Raw genomic sequence first — 24,203 nt, 5'->3', positions numbered from 1 at the left:
GCAGCCTATCACAATTTAATTTTTTCTTGTAGATGTATTCTATTTACAGGTTATTCTCTGAGAAATGGCTTCTGAGGAACCCCTGCTCACCCATGCAGCCTCTTCAAAATCTTACTCCCCCCTAGCAAATAAATGGTTCTATGGCCGAAACACCCTGTGGCTTGGGGAAGTCTGCTATGCTAGCACCTGACATTATCATAATTCGTGACCAAAAATATTAAATACAGCAGATTTTTCCATCAGTTTAAATCTGACTGCAAAAACAAAATTGACATTAGCGGTAGAAAAATAAAATAGCAGCCTCAGTATTGGCCCCTGGTGTTGCTGCTACAAAAACTTAAAAAATGCTAAGGGTATTGAAAGTGCTAGCTAAGTAAGCAAACCAATGCCACGTTCTAGACACCGAGTGAGCTGCTAACAAATGTTAATAACACCAAGTATGCAACACTAGAAAACCGAGCAACAATAGACTTTTCCCTGCTTGCCCATGGACACAGCTACCAAGACTTTGAAAGTATGTACTGCTTCAACCTTTCTTTGTATTTAACATCTGTCCACGTAAACATCTAGAAGCCGAAGGAGCAAGTAAAGGACTTAAAAGTTGAGAAGAACTCAGTTTACATCAATAAACTTTTCAGACAATGGGGGTTGATGGGATGGGTTTCATTATTTGTTAAAGGAGTTCTTTGGGTTGTAATCATTGTTTTTACTTATGTTTTCCTTTCAAATGTCTGCAGACATCCATTGTGGAAGTCATCATAGTAAGGTAAAACAGGGGAGTTGTGTAATCCTCCAAATCCGTCCCCTCAGGGAAATCCCTAGGGCCTTGCCTTGGAAGAATAGATCGTAGAGTTTTCCCCATCTAGTTTGATAGAGAGGACTCAACCCATGGGGCTCTGCAGCACTACTGCCAATCTACGTAAAAGTGCTTCCCCCATTGGCCAGCTGACAGTGCCCACCCCAATTATTCATCCCTCACTGCCCCTACAGGTTGCTGCCTTTTGCCTTCCCCTGCGCCCTCAGGTCATTGGTCACTGACACCATACTTAATTCTGTGCACACCACATGGTTTTTGTCTTTGTCTCTGATCTCTTCAACATGCTTTGGAATAAATATTTTCTGGAATACATCATACAAAAACCCTTCCTGTCTTTCCTCTGCTGAGCTATCTGTGGCGTGCGTGTGTGTGCATGGACTTTAAATGGCTGTTCTCATGGCCTTACTCTGAGCAGCTTCTGAAGGAGACGCTTCAAAGAAGAATGTGCCATTTCTACCACGCTGCCACACTGCAACAAACCTTGTCTTTGAGTTATGTTAAAGTTGCACCTCCACAAATTTATAATGAATCCTGCTTTTTGCCAGTATTTTTGGTGGTGGTTCTTTAAGCTACGTAGCCACTCTCTTGTGACAGATATCAGGTGAAATATTCAGGGCATGTAGATGGCCCCACGTAACATTTGAGGAGCAACTGAATGGAGTCTTGAATATTTTGAGCAGGGCCAAAAGCTGAATTCCTCTGAATTCCTTCCTATAACTTTGGGTTGCTCCACACAGCTGTTTTATTTTCCAGTACACTTTTCTTGCTAACATTACATCTAGTACTGTGCATTATATCTACTACTAGCTTTGATGGCTATTCCAACCTATCTAGTGTATACACACCATCAAAGAATGAGCAGAGTAAGCCACAGCAAACAATAAAAAAAAAAACCAAAAAAACCAGGCTATTTGATCAAAGCACTGATGCAAACGCAAAAAGGGTAAAAGCATTTTACATATATAACTCATTCAATTAGGGGAAAAAATTGTTCTGGAAACCTAAGTCTTATGACTCTCTTATTAAGTAGTCCTACATGAACAAATTTTCAGTATATCCTGAAGAAGAGGCTCTCCAGTAAACCTGTCTGCAGCTCCAGCTGTACTGAGTTGCCAGGGCAGGTTTTAGAGACACTACTCTTCTCTTTTTGTTTTGTTCCTGTCTGGTTTTGCGGTTTGTTTTGGTTTGTTTGTTTTGTTTTTTTTTTTTTTAACATTGCCTGCATATGTTATCTGGAGAAATGTAAAGTGAAAAATTTGGATAATTTATGTAAACTCAATTCACATCTATATAAAATAAGAATAAACTGGATTTAAAAGACAGGCTACTCAGTCTGAGAGGGCCAAGGAAGCCTTTTTCCCTGCTGAAATTTGAAGATATGGTCATCATATTCTACTCACATCATTGAATTTAAATGGAAATTGCCATGTTGCTCACCTGTATTCAAAGTTAAACTTATCCCCACTTCATGAACTCATCAGAAATTCCTATGCCTGTCAGTTTGAATGATACTATTTTCTATTAAAACTTCTCTGCTAGTCTCTAATCTGACATTATATTGTATTTAACTCTCTATAATTCTCTTTCATTTGCTTTCATAGTAGTGATGTTTTTTATTTCTTTACTGTATTCAGGTTTTCATTTGTATCTGAAAAACAAAATTATTTTATGGCTTTTTTTTCTGATGTGGCTCACTTGACTGATTCCAAATTTCTCATCAGCATACACATTATCCTGATGTGCAGTTAAGTTTTTCATAAAGTATATATTTCTGGAATCTGCTAACAATGAACTGAGAAAAGCATCACTTTCTTCCCCAGCCTCTCACTGTTTTTCTTTGCAGATATTGTTCCTTCCTTATTAACTGAAATGAATCTAGGGTACTCTAATTACTACCGTCAATTTATATTACATGATTTAATAATGAGAAGAGAACCTGCATAATGATTTACTTCTGTGTAACTCCACATATATCAACGGTGTCAGAAAAAAAGATTCCCCTTACTATTTTTCTCTCTTGTATTTCTCATATTACCTCACAGACAGAACTATACAGTGCTGTTGGATGTAATCCCAATATGTGAGATTAGTACATAGTACTAATTAGCCGTAGTACAAGGGGGAAAAAAACCCAAAGAAAATGACCCCGAACATTTAGACTTAATTTATAAACAGCAGAGGGCTGAGTTGAGAACAGAACTTCAAGATGATGTTTCATACAACAATGGACTGTCACAAAAATCAATTTCTGCATGGAACTTTACATGCAAACCTTAGAGACACAAACAGATTTGTCTTTGCAGAGCTCAGCTATTTCTAAGGAATATTAAAGTCAGCAGAATATAAGATAGACGTCCCAAAGTACCTATTACTTATAAATATATTTTTCTATGGAAATGGAATAATTTTGTTCAAAAGTTGCTAATGCCAATAACCATTAAACTGGACTTTAAAAAAATTATTTACAATTTGCACCTAGCAGAAAAAACAGTACTATTTATTTATACGAGAAGGATGAATAATAAACCAATGTTAATTCTGGTAAACTGTGCCAATTTTTATTGGGATTGAGTTAATTTTTATCATAGTTGCTAGTATGGGGCTGGGATTTTGATTTGTGCTGGTATTAATACTATTAACATAGGGATGTTTTAGTTATTGCTGAATAGGACTTACGCAGAGCCAAGTTCTTTTCCTTACCCCACCCCACCAGAAAGTAGACTAGGGATCTGCAGGGATCTGGGAAGTGACACAGCTGGGACAAAGGACCAACTGACCAAAAGGATATGACATACCATAGGGCATCATGTTCAGCACATAAAGATGGGAGAAGAAGAAGGGGACATTCAGAGTGATGGTGTTTTTTCTTCCCAAGTTGCTGTTAATGTGTTATAAAGGCCTGCTTTCCTGCACATGGCTGAACACCTGCCTGCCGATGGGAAGTGGTGAAATAATTCCTGGTTTAAATTTGCTTTTGTGCTCAGCTTTTGCTTTATCTATTGTACTGTCCTTATATCAACACAATGTCAGTGTTTTCCCACTTTTGATCTTCCAATTCTCTTCCCATTTGAATGTGGTGGGAGGGCAGGGGGGAGTAATTGAGAGGCTGTGAGCTTAGCCGCCAGCTGGGGTTAAACAACAACAAAAGTCTTGAACAAGTTTATAAGAAAGCCATAGGTGGAACAACGAATCTAGTGATTACTTCACACTCAGTATATCTGTGAAAAAAATCTTGTGAGTCGATGGCTGTACAGAAAATGATAAAAAAAGAGTTGAATCTCTTTTTCCACTAGTTACATTGTTATAATACCTAGGCCTGAAAATTTTCCTCACAGTAACAATAATTTATATTAATATTATTATATTTAATTCTATATATTATGTATTATATATCATAAATAATATGTATATATTATATATAATTATTATATTATACACTGTTTTTTATCCCTTTCTTATTGGCTTATTATGCATTGATTTACTTGATATTATGTTGATGTCACCATAATAAAGTCTATAAAACTCACTGGACATTGACCCATAATTATTTGATAAATACTTTCACTACAGCTTACTGCACCATTTAACTAACTATCATTTAATCTTCCCTTTCAATATTAAAAAGAAGCAATCTCAGTGGCTTTCAAGCAATATTCTTAATGCTTTCCTATACAGTCACATGTGAGACACAGTCACTCAGGCAGGTAGACTTGTCACTGAGGATTTTCAAGGAGCTCCATTGCATTCTGCATTCTATCTGCTTTGGGGAAAATTTCTGCTTCTTTTAGGACAAGATGTTCCCCAAAAGACTGTGTTTTCCCTGATGGGAGCAGCTTCATACTGTGTATGTTAGGCAAGGTAAATAAGGCACCTTGAATTCAGCTCTGACAGCCAAGAACTTGTGTCATATAGCAGTCAAGGTAGAATTTAAAAATACTATCAAGAATAATTTACATATTGTAATAAAATTCAAATTGAAAAGTAGTCGTAATAATCAAATCCCAAGGTTCCATGATTGATGTGTGTCAGAAAAGGGAGCAAACTTTATTTTTCCAGAGGGAAAAAAATATTAAAACCAAAAAATGGCCCAAAGAAATCTCTTGCTTTTTAAAAAAATTAGTCAGACTAAAACATAAGGCTTTACATAAATAAGTAACTAATATAAATAAATTAGCAATATGTAAATGAAATTCTAGATTTCTCTTTATGTCTTTTGACAGTAGGCCTTAAGACAAATCCAAAGCCAGGCTTCTGGCTAGATTTCAAGAAGCCTTAAATATTCCCCATTCCCACACCCAGGGGATAGCTGCAGTAACCACAATTATCAATAATAACACAATTGGAGAGGCATTCCACAGGGAAGAGAACATTATTTTAACTTTATCTAATTTTTTATATCAGGCTTTTTTCACATTGTCTTAGCAAGAGAAAATACTTCATGCTGACTGAGGTTAGCTGCCGGAGAGAATATTAAGGGATAAATCATGAGCACTTTCTAAGACTGTATTTTATTTAACTGACTTTATCTGCATTACAATGGGAAAAAATTACACATATCTGTTTTGAAAAATATTGGGAAATGGCAAAGCAGTGAACAGAAAAGTACTAACACAAACAGAATATTTGCACTTATAAATAGCATTATGGAAAGAAAAAGGAAGTTGGAAAATGATCATTTATTAAGATATAATTATTATTTGGAAAAGAGTATTATTTAGAAAAAAACTCCCACTGTACATAATGTTAAACAATAAAATTTTGTTCATAAAAGAAACAATGAGAAACAACACATGGCTTTACAAACTGGATTTCTGCATTTGAAAGAGATAATTTTTACTATACATTCTGTACAGAATCAAGAATATAATATTTAGCTTCACAATTAAAATATATATTTAAATATTATTAACTCTAGCTGCATTTGGAGACAATTTTTAAAAATTAGTAAGGCTAAATTGTCTTCAGTACCTCATGGGAGTCAATGCAGTAAGAGATCAGAAGAATCAAAACTGCATGAGTAACAAACCCAGCATGGAGTGTCAAGTCATTACAAACCCCATTGAGATCCCACTTGGTGGCATTGCTAAATCTAAAACTACATGGAATATATGAAATAATTGACTCTTGGTTAGTTATCTACTTATAGCACAAGTTTTCTTCTGAAAACTTTATTAAAAAGTGAAGGATTCATTTGGATAGTTGCAAATGTCTCAATCCAAAATTTTCCAATTAAAAAAAAAAAAAAAACCAAACCCTAGAAACAGGTCTAAAGGATTGTGACATTTCAGATTTGGAGGAAGTAACTCCTAAACAAAACACATAAAAAATGTTCCTGGTTTTAACCAGTACCAGTCTATTAAAATCAACTGGAATTCTATGTATGTATGCATGGCACAGAATAAGCATTGGAATAATATCAGACGGAGCTACATTTATCTAAATATAAACCATAAGAAAATTCCAGAACACATAAAGAAATGTTTCTAAAAATCTTGAGACTGGTTTAGGCCTTTTCTCTTACATAGGTTGAATAAATGATAATACATTATTTTGAGAAATGGAAGCTAGATATTTGAAATACTGTTTCAAAATTCATCATTTAAAATCTTGGCTCTGCCTTTTTCCCAAAGCAAATGGTGGACCCATTGTGGGCTAATTGTGAAATCTGGCAGGGAAGTCCATGAGATGGGTTAAAAGGGTAGGAGTGAAATTTTCCCTTCCTGGAATAACCTCTACATTTAGCCACATCATATTCTTAAAGTTAGGAACTTTTTCTCATGCTTGAGGAAGATTTTCTAACTTTACAGTCTGCAGTCAAGACCTGTAGAGTTAGATTTCCTGGAAATTTTACTGAATGAAGGTATAATACATATAAATATGTTTAAAACACACACAAAAAATGTATTTTAAAAATAGTTGAATTTTCATTTTTTAAATAATGGAAGATTGCAAACAGTCTGTAAACAGTTCTTCATCCTTCTAAGTCCTTTTCTCAGTCAAATAAGAAGTCTTCTAGGCAGAATCACAGAACCAGCTAGGCTGGAAAAGACATTTGAGACCATTGAGTCCAACCTATGCCCTAACACTACCTTGTCAAATAGACCATACCACAAAGACCACACCCAGTCTTTCCTTAAACACCTTCAGGGACAGTCACTCAACCACTTCCCTGGGCAGCCCATTCCAAGGCCCAGTCACCCCTTCTGTGAAGAACTTCTTCCTTATGTCCAACCTAAACCTCCCCTGGTGCAGCTTAAGACTGCGTCCTCTTGTCCTGTCACTGGTGGCCTGGGAGAAGAGACTGATCCCCACCTGGCTACAGCCTTCTTTCAGGGACTTGTAGAGAGGGATAACAACTCCCTTGAGTCTCCTTTTCTCCAGGCATTGCCCTTCTCTGGACACATTCCGGTATCTCAGCAGCCTTCCTACATTGGGTGCCCAGAACTGGATACAGCACTTGAGGTGCAGCCTCACCACTGCTGAGTGCAGGGGAAGAATGACAGCCCTGGTCCTGCTGGCCACACTGTTGCTGACACCTGCCAGGATGCCATTGGCCTTCTTGGCCACCTGGGCACACCCTGGCTCATGTTCAGCTACATGAACATCAGCATCCCCATGTCCCTTTCTGCTTGGCCACTGTCAAATCACTCTGTCCCTAGCCTGTAGCACTGCAGGGGTTTGCTGTAGCCAAAGTGCAGGACATGAAACCTGGTGTTGCTAAACTTCATATCATTGCATTGGGCCCATTGATCCAGCCTTTCCAGGTCCCTCTGCTGAGCCCTCCTACCCTCCAGCAGATTGACACTTGCACCCAACTTAATGTTATCTTCAAATTTGTTAATGGTAGACTCAATCCCCTCATCCAGATTGTCAGCAAAGATACTAAACAGAACTGGGGACAGCACAAATCCCTGGGGACACCACTGGTGACTGGCTGCCAGCCAGATGCAGCACCATTTATCGCCATTCTCTGGGCCCGGCCATATAGACAGTTCTTAACCCAGCAAAGAATGCTCCTGTCCAAGCTGTGGGCTGCCAACTTTTCCAGGAGTGTGCTGTGGGAAACAGTGTCAAAGGCTTTGCTGAAATTCAGATAGCTAACATCCACAGCCTTTCCCACTCCACCAGGATGTGGGGTTTCGTGCCCACCCAGGGACGCCAGATGTGGGGTTTCATGTCCTGGATTGTGGTGACCCCAAAAGATGGAAAAGTCTCTCCTCCAACCCGTGCCTTTAAAGAAAGACTCAGTAGTCTTCTGTTGTCCATTCTCAAGGTTGTTTATTGTTGGTTATCTAAAAGATTCTTCTCCCTGAACTGCTGTGGCCCATTCAGCAGCTCAGACAAAGGCACACTGCCCTCCCAGGGGGCTGGTGCCATCTTTTATATCATATATTACATACTACATGTTTATGCTTTTTCTCCAATGCCTACTATCTATATTGAATGGTGACTTTCTACTCTAGACCAATCTGTGAGTGCCAACATCACCAAAGACATGGAGGTTAGGAAGGAGAAAGAAAGAGGACAGGGCACACCCAAATCCCTCCATCTTAGATCTCCTTACCCCCATGTACAAAACTTGGACCCCTGCGTACAAGGCTTAAAACCCCCCTGTACAGCACTCAAAAATCCTACCCTTTACTTTGTGACTACTTCTACTATAATATCTAAACTTGTGTGTGTGGCTTGTAATTCTTCATACAGAGTTAGTAACTTGCTCCACGGGCTAAGATCAAAACCCCACGTGTGTCTTTGGCTGCATGCCAGGGTCTCAGAGCCCCCTGCCAGCGGCTCTGGCCATCCAGGGCACCCAGAGGGATGTTCTGGATTCCGACACCAGGAGGGTCACCCAGTCATACGAGAAAATCAGGTTGGTCAAGCAGGACCAGCCCCTTCTAAATTCATGCTGCTGATTGGGCCTGATCTCCCAGCTATCCTGTAGGTGCTGTGTGATGGCGCTCCAGATGATTTGTTCCATACTCTGCTGGGCACTGAGTTTAGGCTAACAGGCTTGTGTTTTCCTAGATCCTTCTATCAGTCTTCTTATGGATGGGCGTGACATGGGCCAGATTCCAGTCTCTGGTGCCATAAACTTGTGGCATCTAACTGGCTAAGGAATTCACTAACTGATTTCTCCTGGGTTACGAGGGGGACTATTCTGCTCCCTGACCCCCCCATCTACCAGCTCAGGAGACCAGCTGTCCTGAGGATGATGTGTCTTGTTAAAAGCTGAGGCAAAGAAGCTGTTAAGTACCTCAGCCTTTTCCTCATCTGTGGTAACTATATTTGCCCCTCCCCAACCAATAAAGAGTGGAGGTTTTCCCTTCTTTTGCTATTAAATTATTTATAAGAACATTTATTATCCTTTACAGAAGTGGCCAGATTAAGTAGCCTTTTTATCAACATCACCACTGTCACCCTGGACAACCAGCAGTGGGTAATAATCAGAGGGCTGAATTGGTTCATGCAGTCTCCTGGTAATATCCCATACCTGGGCCCCAAGGAGGCATCAGACTTCCCTGTGGGGTGGGTCTGGTTGACATACAAGGCCCTCAGTTCCTCTCAGGGAGTCACCTACTAAAACTACCCTTCTTTTCTTCATATTAACTGAGGCTGTGATCCATCTGATAGACAGTGCAAGTAGGAGACTTTCCAGACAGATTTTTTAATGTAGCATCATCTGCCTGACCCTTTAGATCAGAGCCTTGTACCCATTCTGTTAGTGTATCTGGGGGTCTGGAGTGGATTCTTTAATCTTCCTTAGCAGGGACTGATTTCCCTACCCCACCATCTACTAGGTGTCCTTCTGCCCAATGGTAAGAGGGCCAGGACCACTCTGAATTCTGTGGTGCTTCTCTCAGGGTTACAAGAGTGCAGCTTCACCAGTCTCTTTGTCTTTTGCTCTCTCTGATAATCCTTAGCCTTTCCACTTCTTCCTTAAGCTCTGTGACCAGACAGAGAAGATCGTTCACCAGCTGATGTTGCACGCAAGTGTCTTTTGGACTGTCCTCAAGTACGAATTCCAAGCTCAGACACTCCCTTCAGCCACTCAGGGACAGACAGCTGGCTCCTTCTGGGGGAGTCTGTCAGGCTTAGCACACTCTTAGTAGCAGCAGTAGCAATGATTTCTGGCTGCTTATAAGCCATTGCTGAATTTAGTCAGGTAGGAAAGAAAAAAACATAACAGGACAAAACCCAACCAAAACACCACACCCACCTAACACAAAAACCATTACCAAGAGCCAGGAGGGTGCCTGTACCCTTCCTGCTCACCCCACCCACATGATCTGCCATGCCACACCCCTGTTCACCACACTCCTTAGAACTGTTTAAACCTCCTGAAGGTGGTCCTGGTGCTGCCCATTGCTTGCCTGCTAAGAAGGAGACAACTGCTTAGTTAGCTCCTTTAAAGCTCCTGCAAATGGTTCTGGCATAGCCCCTTGCTTGCCTTATTGGTTGAAAAGAGATAAAAAAACCCCTATGTAATATCCTCTGGTCCTTAGGAGGAAACCTAGCTGCCTTCTTTCTGCATCTCATAATTTTCTGCGCGTCCTGCAAGCTACAGACTCTCAATCCTTGCTGTGAATCCCTCTATTATGATGTCCCAGAAATGGTGCAATCTGGAAGAATTTCCCTGCTAAACAGGCTCATTCACTCCCTGCCGACTTGGCACAACCTAGAACCTGTTATCAGTGTTTACAAAATGATAAAATACTCAGCTGAGAAGTCATACAGTCCATCTCACAAAGATTGAAGATTTGCAAGTAGAAATCATCATCTCAGATGATAAATAAAGTGATATTTTAAACGACTACAAAAGCCAATAAAACAGGTGCCCATAAAATATTACTTGTATTTCCAATTTTCTAAATCAATGTTTGATATTCTTTTATATTGTTCAAAGAAAAGAATTCTTCAAGCTGTATTATACAGAACTGTAAATTCATATAATTGAAATATCAAACTATTTAAAATGTGAATGATTATGATAGTTTTCTTTTTATTTATACTGTCACATGTTTTGCTACTGTCAGCAGTGCTTGTGAACACTGGCAAAATCTTAGCATTCCCCCTGTAAAAAACTTTTCCATTTTCTGTAACTGTTTAGATAAGTTTGTTCTGAAAGTTACAGACTACTGTGCTTATTGCTAGTCATGTTTATTCTGAAATCAGGAGGTGATGTAGATTGAAACCAGTAGAGAACTCATCCCATAGCTCTGAATATGCTATATCACATCATTATATATTTTCTACATTTGGCAGTGAATCTGCTCTGTGAAAACCTTTGTAGCTGACTTGTGTTTCTGGCTAAAATCTCCTCCTTAAAATATTTAACTGTTCAAAGCATGAACAAGACAGAACTGTACTCCATTTTATCACACCAACCAGGCTTAATAAGAGAATGTGGGAGGTTTTTTTCCCTATCTGAAAGTATTTTTCTGTAATTGTCATTCATTACCCTGCTGTTTATGTAACAAAAATCACTGAACAGTGATCTACAAAGTTAAAGTAGGTTTTGTGTTCACAAAATTTGTGAGTATTTTTTCAGCTGCTAATTTCTTCACAAGCAGAGAAACCCTCATTTCTTATTTACAGAAGCATTAATATTGTAGGAGTGTAAATGCTTTGTGGAATTCCTAATCACAAGACCAAAATATTGTCCAAATAGGTAATTATAAAAAAAAACTCCTTGTCAATCAGTGTTGCGGCCAATACCTCCTGGCCAGTTACTGAAAGAAAAAGAGAAATAAGCAATAATATATAACTTTGTATTTTCATTGCAGGATTCCTACTGGAATTTTAAAGAACTGAAAGAAACCCATAATATTATTAGAAATAGTATGATTTTTAATAAAGTATATATATTAATAAAAATGTTTATTTCAGATTTTTCCCCGAAAGTGTGTAATATATAATCTTTTTTTATTTTCTATATTTTTATATGGTTTTGTGCTTTAATGAAAAATATTATCAACATTATGGAAAATTTTTAAATTGAGCAGAACTTGGTGTTCACTTACAACACTAGTGTTTTCACTAACACAAGATGTTAATCTAGAAATAAATAATGAAAAAACAATGATTCAATTCACAAATGTTTGACATTATAATTTCTCACAGGAAGTGACATCTTTTTTTTTATGTGATGAAAACAAAATGAGGTAGGTCTTTGCAGCCATTGATAATATAAATGAAATTAATAACAGTTTTTCTAATACTGTCTTTCAAACAGATACACTTTTGTTTCCTTGCTAAGGAAAGACAGTGCTTACTGTCTCCTAGGAGATGGATCACATGGTCAAAAGGTGTGTGAAACTAAAAATCAAGACAAAATTTATTGACTGAATTGTTGTGGGGTTTTTTTATATCTACTTTCCTGTCAACCAAAGCAAGGAATCTGAAATATAAGAGCAACATAGATATGGAAATAAAAAAAAAAATTAGTCCAACCATCTAACTGTTTTGCATCTAACTGAATGAAAGAATACCAGGATAGCAGGAAGTTCAAGAGGAAGAAGGGGGAGAGCAACCAAACAAACCCACAAAAAAGACAGCTTTATAAAGTAAAAGCAATTAATGACTAAAGACAATATTTACCAAACTGTAATAGGCACCATGGGGTAAGGGAATAGGACCCTGAAGCAGTGCCACTGAAACTGCAGGAATCTTGTGAGCTCAGCACAGTCCAGTTGCTGCAGGTCTGTTCCACAGCATCAAACACCTGCATTTGGATCTCTTGTAACTGTGGCCCTCCTATCCACCCACATTCCCTGGGCTAGAAAATTGTCAGGATGGCTTGCTAAGGGACAGAGGGCCTGGAAGACACTTGTAGAGAGGAGATGAATAAACTATGATTCTCAAAGCCTAGCATCCCAAGAAAGCTGCTTGGAAAGCATCAAAGAGAGCAAGATAGGTTATTTTTTTGTTTTGTTTTGTTTTTACAGAAGTCAGTGGACTCCAAAACATTCTCACACCACATTTCTGTTGTCAAATCAATGTTTTCCAGTGAAAAATGTCTTCATTTGGGGAATTCCTGGTTAGGATTATATAAGAAAAACAAACACCTTAAGTATTAGCTGATCCATTCACTTTCTGATAAAAAATATTTTGAGATAGCCAAAGAATGAAGACAAGCAGTTATCAACTGCAGTATTGTATTACTATTACTATCCTCATTATGTCTTTGAAAAAGTTTGTGCAAAGAAATATGATTTTTCTCCTCTTTTTACTGAAGTAATTGTTTTGCTAAATATGTTTTTCCTCCTGAAGAATTATGTTTCGTAAAATGTGGTATTTTTCCTCTGGTGTTTGTGTTGTGCCCTCTTTTTCTCTCTGACTCACACATGCACAAACAAAGCCATGTGCACATAAATGCTCATATACACTCCTGAGTGCTCTTCCAGAGGCTTAAATGACAGCCAATCTTGTTCCAAAATCCACAATTTTACAAGAACAATACATTTTCTTCTTCCCCACAGCACTAAATTACTCAAGACAGGGCTTCCTTCAACATAGCTGTCATTGCATTGCCTTGCATTTCTGCCCACTTGCCTCGCTTGCAAAGGGGAGGGTGACAAGAACTCAGGAAAGATGACTGGGTGATGGTGGTTGGTTTCTATTTGGAGGAAGCTATTTGGAAAACTGTAGAGTTCTTTCATCTGTCAATGATATAACAGAGTCTGACATGCCTAGCAGTAGGCAGAAGCAGCTGTCAGTAGTAGTATAATTTATTAGAATCTCTTCTTGAATAAGAGGGCTGACAGACTAAAATGGGAGCAAAGGGGGAATATGCCAAGTTATTGTCTTGCACCTCAGGCTCATACTGCCAATAGCCCACTGTGGAGTGTACACAGCATTAAATATGTATTGATTAATTCTGTGGCACAGTCCACACTGTGGACTGATAAGGAAAATGGCCAAGGAATTGCTTCATCTTCTAGATGAGAGTCCCATGCCCAGCATGCTGTCTTCCAGAATCCTCACCAGGAATAGCTAGAATTGTCCACAAACAAGACGACCTGGAAGAAGAAAAATATTTTGTGCATGTTGTCAAAAAAAATTGAGAATCAAAACCAAAAAAGGTGTGGTGGATAAAAAAGTATTTTAAAAATCAGGAACTAGCAATTGTTACTTAATAATTATACAATGAAAAAATCAATTTGGTTGATGACATTGTGCTGCTGATGTTTAAGACAAGTGAGTATCATATATTAAAAAAGAATAAATCAGTTGTCTGTTCTTAATGGATGAATATTAGTAAGTGGTAGTGAACAGAAAGCACCTGCTTTTTTAGTTCTTACTACTGCTTTGGGAAGTGCTAGAAGGAAGGTGACTCATGTACACTCCTCAAAGTACCCCCACACAATACCATACATGGGGTCCAATTCAGTATGGACTTGTGGCTGCTACTAAATACTGTTTTAAATGTCAACTTTACCATCACTTTTTGAAAGGCCAACATTTCCTCACCTTAGTTCCTGCAACATATAAGTTGTCACTGTGGCTGGCTTTTCTGGGAGAGGTTTTTCAGGGATTTTTGTGGGTTTTTTTTCCCTTTGCAGTTCATGAACAAAAAGTGACTAAATTACTTCCATGGTAACAACAAAATAATGTCTTATTGGTGAATTCCATGTTATACTAAGGGGCAATCAAAATACAAAATTGAGGCAGTTTTTAAGAACTTCTACTTCCAAGTATCATGATAATGATTACAGGCAAGAGCTGCTTCACTACTTCAAGTTCATTATCTTTAAGAGTTTATTGTGAACCTTTTAAAAGTCTTTGCCATGCAACAGGGAAATAGAAACTGAATTAACAATTGCCTCAGCTTGATAATGAAGCCAAAGAACAATTCCTAATTCAATCTATTGTTAATTGATACTGTGCTATAAATGTTGGAGAGAAAGGTAGTAGTGATTTAAGGAAAGGCTTAAGCAGTAATGGTGTTGTTCAGATTTTCCATGATCCCAAAAAAAGAGTGAAGTCTTATCCTGAAGTAGTTTTTAATTCTCTCTTTTTAATCCTCTCAGCTGGTGGAAATTCTGAATTTTTAATAAGAACTGCACAAATCATTATTTAATGCAGATAAGATCTGAAAAATGTATTTCAGTCTATTGCATGCAAAGATTTTGCAGGACTTAATAGACAAGTAACTGCAACTTGCGCTTGCTGGACTTTCAGAAACAAACATATTTATTAACATGTTTGCACTGAACTCAGTCTCCCTGTCTACCCTCACCCACTGATAGAAAAAAAAAGTTACTATTTAAACTTGTCAATTAAATACATGGGTAAAACTGTTTATAATTTAATTTTAATTTTAATTTCTTTTTTAAACAACAAAAGTGTGAGTAATGTTGAATGTTTTGCTTATATTTTAGACTTCATATTTATGCCAAATTTGGAGATTACATTACACTTTCCTGGGAACATATTATTCCATAAGTAATAATTTTACTTTCTTGCAACTTCCTTTGGAGTCGTCTGTACTGGTGATCACCTCAATCCCTTTGGTAGCAGGGAAGAATGCCAAAAGGAACAGGAGAGTGTGCATGATCAACATGTATCTTAAAGACTGGTGCTCTCGGTGGAATTTTGTTTTTTTCAGTCATGGGGTAGTTTATAGGGCACCAAGCCTGCTGGAGACAGATGGGTTTCACCTGTCTAAAATGGGGGAAAAGGACTCCAGCCCATGAGTTGGCAGGGCTGATTGAAAGAGCTTTTACTAGGTTAAGAGCAGGATGAGGTTAAGACAAAGCTTGCTAGAGAGGAGCCTGGGGGGGCATGCTGGTGTTGGGAGGTGAAATAAACAGCACAGCTGAAGTGCACCTACAGCAATGAATGCAGTATGGAAAACAAACAGGAGGAGCAGGAAGCCATTGCGCAGCAAGAAAATTATGACATAGTCACCAATACAAAAACTGGAGTGCTGCAATGAATGGCTCTGAGCTCTTCAGAAGGGACAGGTGAGGTGGGAGAGACTCTGAGGTGGACTGGCTCTGTACATTAGGGAGTGTTTCAACTGTACAGAACTCCAGGACAAAGATGATAAGGTTGAGTGCCTATGGCTAAGAATCACGGGAAAGTTTAACAAGGCAACCATTATGGTGGAAGTCTGTTGTAGACTACCCAACCAGGATGAGGAGGCAGATGTCTTCTAAGAATAGCTGTCTGAGATTTCACTGTTGTAAGCTCTTGTTCTTGTGGGAGACTAACTTGCCAGACAGAGCTGGAAACTCAACACAGTGCCATGTGGATGGGGGAAAGGCTGTGAATGTAGTCTACCTGGACTTTAGCAAATCCTTTGATACCGACTCCCACAGCATTCTTCTGGAAAAGCTGGCAGCCCATGGCTGAGGCAGGTGCACACTTCACTGGGTTAAAAGCTGGCTGGATGGCTAAGCCCAGAGAGTGGTAGTGAACGAAGCCACATCCATCCGGTGGCTGGTTAGTAGTGGGATTTCCTAGGGCTCAGTATTGGGACTGGTCAAGGGTCTAGAGAGTAAGTCCTATGAGGAATGTCTGAGGGACCTGGGGTTGTTTAGCCTGGAGAAAAAGATGCTCAGGGCAAACCTTATTGCTTTCTACAACTACCTGAAAGAAGTTACAGTAAGGTAGAGACTGTCCCCACAAATACCTGAAAGGAAGTTGCAGTAAGGTAGAGACTGTCCCCTTTTGTTATACAACTAGCGACAGGACAAGAGGAAATGGCCTCAAGCTGCACCAGGGGAGGTTCGGGTTGGGCATCAGGAAGAATTTCTTCCCTAAAAGGGTGGTTGAGCATTGCAACAGGCTGCCTAGGGAAATGTTGGCTTCACAATCCCTGGAAGTGTTCAAGAAATTACTTGACATGGCATTTGGTGCTGTTCAGTCAAAGGTTGGACTCAATAATCTTAGATTATTTTATGATTCAATAGGGCTGTGATTCAGCTTGGTGCTGAACCTTTGACCTGATCTATTCTCTCAGTTCCCATATTGAGAGAATTACATAGGAAGTGCTCTAAATATGTGCAGGGTGCTGTGGAGACCAGAAGGTACACTTGCTGGCTACTGCAGGGGCAAGGAGGTGTAATCCAGTGACTACAGAGTTCACAGGATCTGGTGTTCATTCCTGGTGTGGCCATAGGTCTGAGCCAGGCAACAGAAAGACTTATTACATGTGTGCCTGCAGCTGGGGGGCATGCACATTGTATATATTTATATATATGCATATATGTACATATTTATGTGTGTATATATGTATGCATGTATCTTCTGCTAATAGCCTTTTATGCAGAGAGAAGGGAACAGGTGAGGCTGTTGGTGGTGTCTGCATTTGAGCAAGAGCTGTATTTTCAGTCTCTGTTGACCTATGCAGCCGAACAGGCACATATGTACTGTGTGTATGTGTGCCTGTTGGGAACACACAGTCAGCTTCATTCCTAACTAGACCTGGGGACATGGAGCTGTGGTAGCCTTGCCTCTGTTGGTGTACCAGCTTCTAACAGTTAAGACCCATGGGATAAATGTACAATTTAAATGTCATTACCTTCCTTCAAAGGAAAAGCAAAAGTGTTTCTTGCAAATTGGTTTTACATGGATGCTGAGAAATGTTTGCTTAACCAGAAAATCTCTTTTGTAAATAATGACTTCAGAGACCTTGAGGCAATTTATAGCTGGCTGAAATGCACATAAAAACAGAGAGAGGGGTTTTAAATTTAAAGCATGATGCTAACTCTCCAGGGACCCAGTCTATAAAGGTATTTACCAATGAAGTTTTCCTTAGAGACATCAATGTAGACATCAGTTATTGGGGAAGACAGAGTGTATATGTTCTACCATTGATAAGACTGATTCCTTAGGGTGAGTTGGTATTTGTCTTGGGAAGACTCATTTTTGAAGACAGCATTTAAACAGTCAGCTAAAATGAGGTCTCATTGCAGCAGTGTCTACCTGCTGCCCAATTTAATTTCTCGGAGCTTAATATGGAGCTTCATATGGAGCTTACAATCAGCAGCTATTTGACCTCAGAGTTACAACAACTGGCCTTTGTAAGAGGATGCTCACCTGTTTGATCCATTTTCTGTCATCTTCATGATAACTAACTCAAATATACTCTTCCTGGTAAGGTCTCCCTGTGCAGTTCAAAAATCAATGTGTATGCAAACTTTTCTTGTATATCCTCCCTGTTGTTTCCTTACCTCTGTAAATAATTCACACTCAAACTGCTCATTGTGTATAAAGAAAATTTAAAAGAAAGTTCCAAGCTGTCAGAGGTGCTTCAATACTCAAGGGATTCCTTAATCGCTATCTGATCCCTCTGAAATACAGGCAAATAACCTACATCTCAAGTACAATACACCATCATTCCCAATTGTATATATTATTTTATGAGCTTACACCAAGTGTGACAATTTCAGTGCATATAAAAAAGTCATGATTGAGTAGCCCTTGAGACCCACCCTACATTTTCCTTTCATGAAATTATTGCAATGAGACTACACAGCCCTATTCTCTTCAGCCTTTCCAAAAAAAGGATTTTTAAAGGATGATTTCAACCACAGAAAGTCTCTGCACAGCACTACTTTATTAGTTCTCTAGCACACTTTTATCAGCTTCCTCCTGAGAGCAACTCTATTACCATTTCTCTTTGGAGAAACACAACCTTTCCTTACAATCCTAAGGTCACAAAGCACAGCTGAGTCCTCAGCTGTTAGGTGATGATTCTTTGAGCTGAGTCAATACCTCGGTTATGAAATAACCTTACCTTTAGTGATTGGCTGGTTTGAAAGGGCTTCCTTTTCCAGTCAGTTCTGGGTACATCCCCATAAATAATGTAGGGAAGCTTGCAAACGTTATCTCATACTTAGTTGCAGATAAGGTGCAGTTTGTTTCAGCAGGATAGGACCAGGGATTTCCAAAGTGGAAGGAAGGGCTAAGTATCTCTAAGGGTGAGCACCTCTAAGTGACAAGTCTTGTGTTCCCCCTCTCTGACTGTGTGCCCACATAGGTGCTACCAGAAGTGGCATATATTTCCACTTGGTACTTCTTTCATCGCTCTTTTCCATGAATGTTGTTACACCGCTGCTGAGTTTTTTCACCTGTGTTCATAGGCTGTGCTGTCTTTGTTGTTAGCTCTGGTCTTCTTGCAGTCTCTTGGCTGTCTAATACCTTTGGGCCACATATATTTCTCACTTGTTGCTTTTGATTAGGTAACTTTTACCATTCTGTAGCTGTTACTGTCAATGCACTCAACTGAAGATGTCATTCTGGTGGGGACAGAGAAGGAAAGAAAGGGAACTCTAAACTTTTAAATCCTGGGAGATGTACTGTAAAATTTGTGTTTAAAATTCAGAACATTTTTGACCTTCTAGTATCTTTTGAGGAATTAAAAAGAAGCCCATTCCTCCTTCTGCTGCTACAGTGTACTTACCCAATAGTGAATGTCTGGAATTTCAACAAATTCTTTGTTCCCCACTTTTCATCCTTGTTTATTTCTCAGAATAAGAATATCTCGTTTGGGATACACTATCTTCATCACATCAAGGTATTGTAATATTGGTGAATTTTTCCAGGTTGAAATTAACATTTTCCTACTTCTCTGTGCTTTTAAATTCAAGGTATTTGTTAATCTATTTGTTAGATAGTTCTCAATCTTTTTCAGGGTACTTCTCTTAAATTTCTACTCAGAGGAATTATTTTCAACTCCTTTTTTTTCCTTCTAGGGGGTCTGAACTGGAGTTTGCAGCTCTTGATAAAATAATTCACTATCCTCTTCACTATTGCAATCTAGAAACTGTTTGTAAATTACAATTTAGATAATTTGGTTTAAATACTGTGCTTGAAGTAATGCTTGTGCTTTCTATACTGAGTAATTCCAGATTTTCTACCTAACAGCTTCATGAGGTGAAGAGATACAGTTCTGTATCCATCCATGTGCACCATTTCCTCTTCTTTTGCACTGTTCCCTAAGTAATAATATGCATGTTTGCTTCAATAGCCCTATGTATATATATATAAAAGAACCCTAATTTTAAAAGATCTCTCATTGATAATGTACATCAGCAGGAATTTCATCCAGCTCTATTTTCTATTTTCTTGACTGCTTTGATGTTTTTAACATTTTTCAGATTGTTTGTAACAGTGCTAACAGAACACTTCAAACTCCATGAAGAGTAAGCCTGAGGGTCTAGTGGCAGCAAGCTTGTGAACTAAAATTAGCACACTGTGAAGTGCATGCTTGCCATCATTTAAAACTATGGTGAACCACAAAAAGTCAATGTCAATGCATAAGACATTTGTAAAGGCATCACTACATTTTAGATCAAACCTAGTGAAATATTCAGGGCATAATTATACAGTCTTTTAAGACTTGAAAGTTCATTTCAAAATAAATTATTGGTAAATTCAAAAAATCATGGTTAAGTCTAGATCAATAAAAATTTCATTTCTGTTTTTTTTTCCAATCATTGTTTCTATCCTTCACTAATACCTAAAATAAAATAAAATAAAACACTAATACCTAAAATAAAATAAAATAAAACAATATTTTAATCAATGTAGTTGGATATTTTTCATTGTTGCTTTACATAATTTTTCTATCAAAATATATGCATTTTTATTCTTTCAGTGTACAACATATATAATCATTGTTCTAATGTTACATCTTCAGCCAATTTATATTTTTAATTTTTGGTCCATTCAGGCAGTGTAATTTGTATATCAAATTTAGTCTAAAATTTAAGCTATGTGTTCATGGTTCATAAAAATTCATTACAAAGCATTTTTAGATCACCCAAGCAGACGTTCTATATATCAAAGTTGCATTGACCTCCTATATACAAAGGTCCCTAACCTGTTCACTTTTGTGAAACACTTTACTTTATGTTCCTTTTAGAAAACAAAAGTATCAGCAGTATGCTGTAGATCAACCAAATGAAAGATCAAGGTTGCACCAATCACCCAAAATCTTAGTATGTTAGGGTTTTTTTTTTTGTATGAGATATGCCAAAATGAACACATTCTCTGTTGCAGAGAACTTCTTAATCACAACTAAAAGATTGCTTCAGAACCATAAACTAAATGATTAATGTTAGCCTTAGTATGTAAGCAAGATTAGGTTTCTGAGAAACTGGATTGTCCAGATAATATAATGTGTTAGATACCTCTGACAAATATTTTCTCTCTGATTGTGACTAGTCTCTGATATTAAAGAAGATGGAGAAAACAACATTAAATAGGACCAATTTGACCAACTTTTTTACCAAGAGAAAAATTATTTCTCAAACTTACAGGCAGGTAGAGAGAGCCTTTAAACAGGAAATTTTTTTACAGTAAGTATATTTATGCAAATCAGTGAATATCTGGTTCATCAGTACAAGCATACACAACTGAAGATAAGAAGGTGATCACAATCAAGCACCCAAATCCTTTTGAGCTTTAAATATTTTAATTCCCAAACTTCAGAGAAACTTACTTTTAAATAAAGAAATTTAGTCTCCTTCGACAATATCAGCTGAAAGAAAGACCAGTTTCAAGCACTCTATTTAATATCTAATTACCTCACAGCTAGGAAATTACATCTTATTTCAAGGTTGAGTTTGTCTAATTTTAGTTTTCAGCCCCTGGAACTTGTTACATGTTTGTCATCAGCTGTGAAGAACTCCTGTTCACTAATATCTTTTTTGCCATGTATTCCTTTGTTTAGGGATTGAATCATGTATTGAACATCTGTTTGGTAAGGTGAAACATTTTAAGACATACAGGTTTATTTTTCAGCCCAAGGACCCTATAAATCTGATATTCCATATTTTGTGTAAAGAATAGACATAAAAATTTGGTACAGCTTGGTATTTGCAATTGGTGCAATTGCTGTGGTACAAAATGACCAAATTAGGAGCACATCTTACTACTACTTTTCTGTATCCAGGAAACTCGTTATTCCTCATAACATTAAAGTAGAAACTTTTGCTGAGATTTTTAGGTCTCTTCATCACTGCCTTCCAAGACAGTCTTTCATGTTGTCCTTATTTGATTTTCTTCAGTGGAACAGTTTGTATTTAGTTCTTGATTACATATTTTGTTAGAACATAATCAGTCCTTTGCATCTGAGAACCAGAATGGTCAGTCAAAAGGTATCACACTGATATGATGGAAAAGTATGAGTTTCTTGAACTATCATAAGCAAGTAGAAGATGGTAACTCCTGGAAAACCAGATCTTCCTTACATATTCTCCACCATGGTAAATATATATCTTTGAAATTCCATATACAATGCGTGGAAAGAGCTGGGTCCATACTAAAGCAATACTCGGTCCAGTAAATTTATCAGGGAGCCTTGTAATCCTAAAATCATAGAACCTGGTTGAGGTTGGAAAGATTGTTTGGAAGTTATCTGGTCTAACCCTCCTGCAACAGGCTCACCTTGAGCTGGTTGCCCAGGATAATGTGCAAATGGATTTTGAATATCTACGCAGACATACACACACATTACAACCTCCCGTGGCAACCTGTTCCAGTGCTCAGTCACCCTCACAATGAAGAAAGTATTGCTTGATGTTCAGGTAGAACTGTATTTCACTTTGTCCATTGCCTTAGTCACTGGGTCCTATTGGGAAAAACATGGGTCTGTCTTCTTTGCATCACTCCTTCAGGTATTTATATCCGTTGATAAAATTCCCACTGAGCTTTCTTTTCTCCAGGTTCAACACTCTCAGCTTTCTCCATCTTTTGTCATAGATACATGCCCCAGTGCCTTCATCATTTTAGTGGTCCTTTGTTGACCTCTGTTCAGTATGGCTGTATCATTCTTGTACTGTGGAGTCCAGAACTGGCCACAGTGCTCCAGGTGTAGCCTCACCAGTTCTGAGTAGAAGGGAAGGATCAGCTCCCTCACCCTGCCAGTAAAACTCCTCCTAATGCATCCCAGGATAGTGTTTTTTGCAGCAGGAGCACATCGCTGGCTTTTGGATCACTGGATCCTTTGTCTGAAAAGCTATTTCCAGACAGTTGGCTTGCAACATATATTGTGCTTGGAATTCTTCCCCCTCAGGTGCGAGAGTATACAATTCCCCTATGTTGAACTTCTTGAACTTCCTATCAGCCCATTTCTCCAGCCTGTCAAGGTCCCACCTCGTAGCAACACAGCCATCTGGTGTGTCAGCCACTCCTCAGTTTCATGTTAATTAACAAATTGGAAACATCAAGGAGATGGCTGGTTTTAAGTATCACACCTCTACGAGCTTTAGCTACCAAACTGGTATGAAGCACTCTGTAAGGGATAAAGACATCTGCAGTTCTGTGAAAAACTTTTCTTGAAACTAATTATCTATGTCAGGTGATTTCTCAATTAGTTAAAAAAAACAAATGGTGGAGAGATGCCACTTCCTCCAATTTTTTTCTGAGCTCATGCTTTAGAGTTGCAAGAAAAGTAATTTACTTATGGGAGTTAATAAATGAGAGGTGCTGAAAAGTGAAGAATTTATGAGTGCTCATTCTTCCTTTTCCCCTCTGTGTATGACCTAAGCCAAAGCTGCCATGGAAAGAAGTGTCCTTTCCCATTAAAGAGTAATCAAAAGGACTTCAGAAAGAAAAATATTAGGGACAAGGCCAAAGAGCAAGAAAGAAGCATTATTAGGGGAATGTGAAAGTGATACATGTCTGCAAATTAATCTAATGGCACACACAAAATTCTTCAGTATTAAATTTAGACCCTCTCTTACTGTTATTCCATGGTGTGAAAGCCTAATGAGCTCTGAATTTTAACTGGGCATAAGTTTGTATTTATAAATATGTATGTATGGGGTTCTACTATCTCTGGCACTTACTTTAAAGGAATGTCCAACTTAGATTCCATGGAGAAGCAAACTAAACATCACTATTTACTCATATTTGGGGGCTACTAAACTATGGCGTCTAACAGGACAAACATAAAATAAAATATAGACACATCTTTTGCAAGGTTTGATTACTTCAGCTGTAGTTTAAAAACACTGATTGTAACTCACAGCTTCCCTATTCTTTCCTCATGACTTGTCTTAAATTTGGGAATTTTTTTTTATTTTTTTTTTTTTTTTAGTCAAGGATAACTCTCAAGTGCTACTTAATTTTCAAAAACAAAAGGGATAGCTAGGAGAAATGCATCAACAAGCAAATACTTAGCAAGCTTCCCTGCATTTCAGCTTCAGAACTGGTGTTTACTCAAACCCTAAATATTCTGATGTCAATAAAACTATTAAATCCTTTCTGGAAATTGCTGCAGTGAAGAGCAAATCTACTGGTACATTTGTGTATGATAAGGGAGCAGAACACGAACACTATCACATTTTGCAATTAAGAAAATAAGCCACAGTGACCCTTCTTCTTGGTCAATCATTTCTTTTTCAACCTGGTTGAATTTAAAATGAGG

Source organism: Motacilla alba, chromosome 3, assembly GCF_015832195.1.
Source record: "Motacilla alba alba isolate MOTALB_02 chromosome 3, Motacilla_alba_V1.0_pri, whole genome shotgun sequence".
In the NCBI taxonomy this organism is placed as follows: domain Eukaryota; kingdom Metazoa; phylum Chordata; class Aves; order Passeriformes; family Motacillidae; genus Motacilla; species Motacilla alba.
This window is presented reverse-complemented; position numbering follows the sequence as displayed.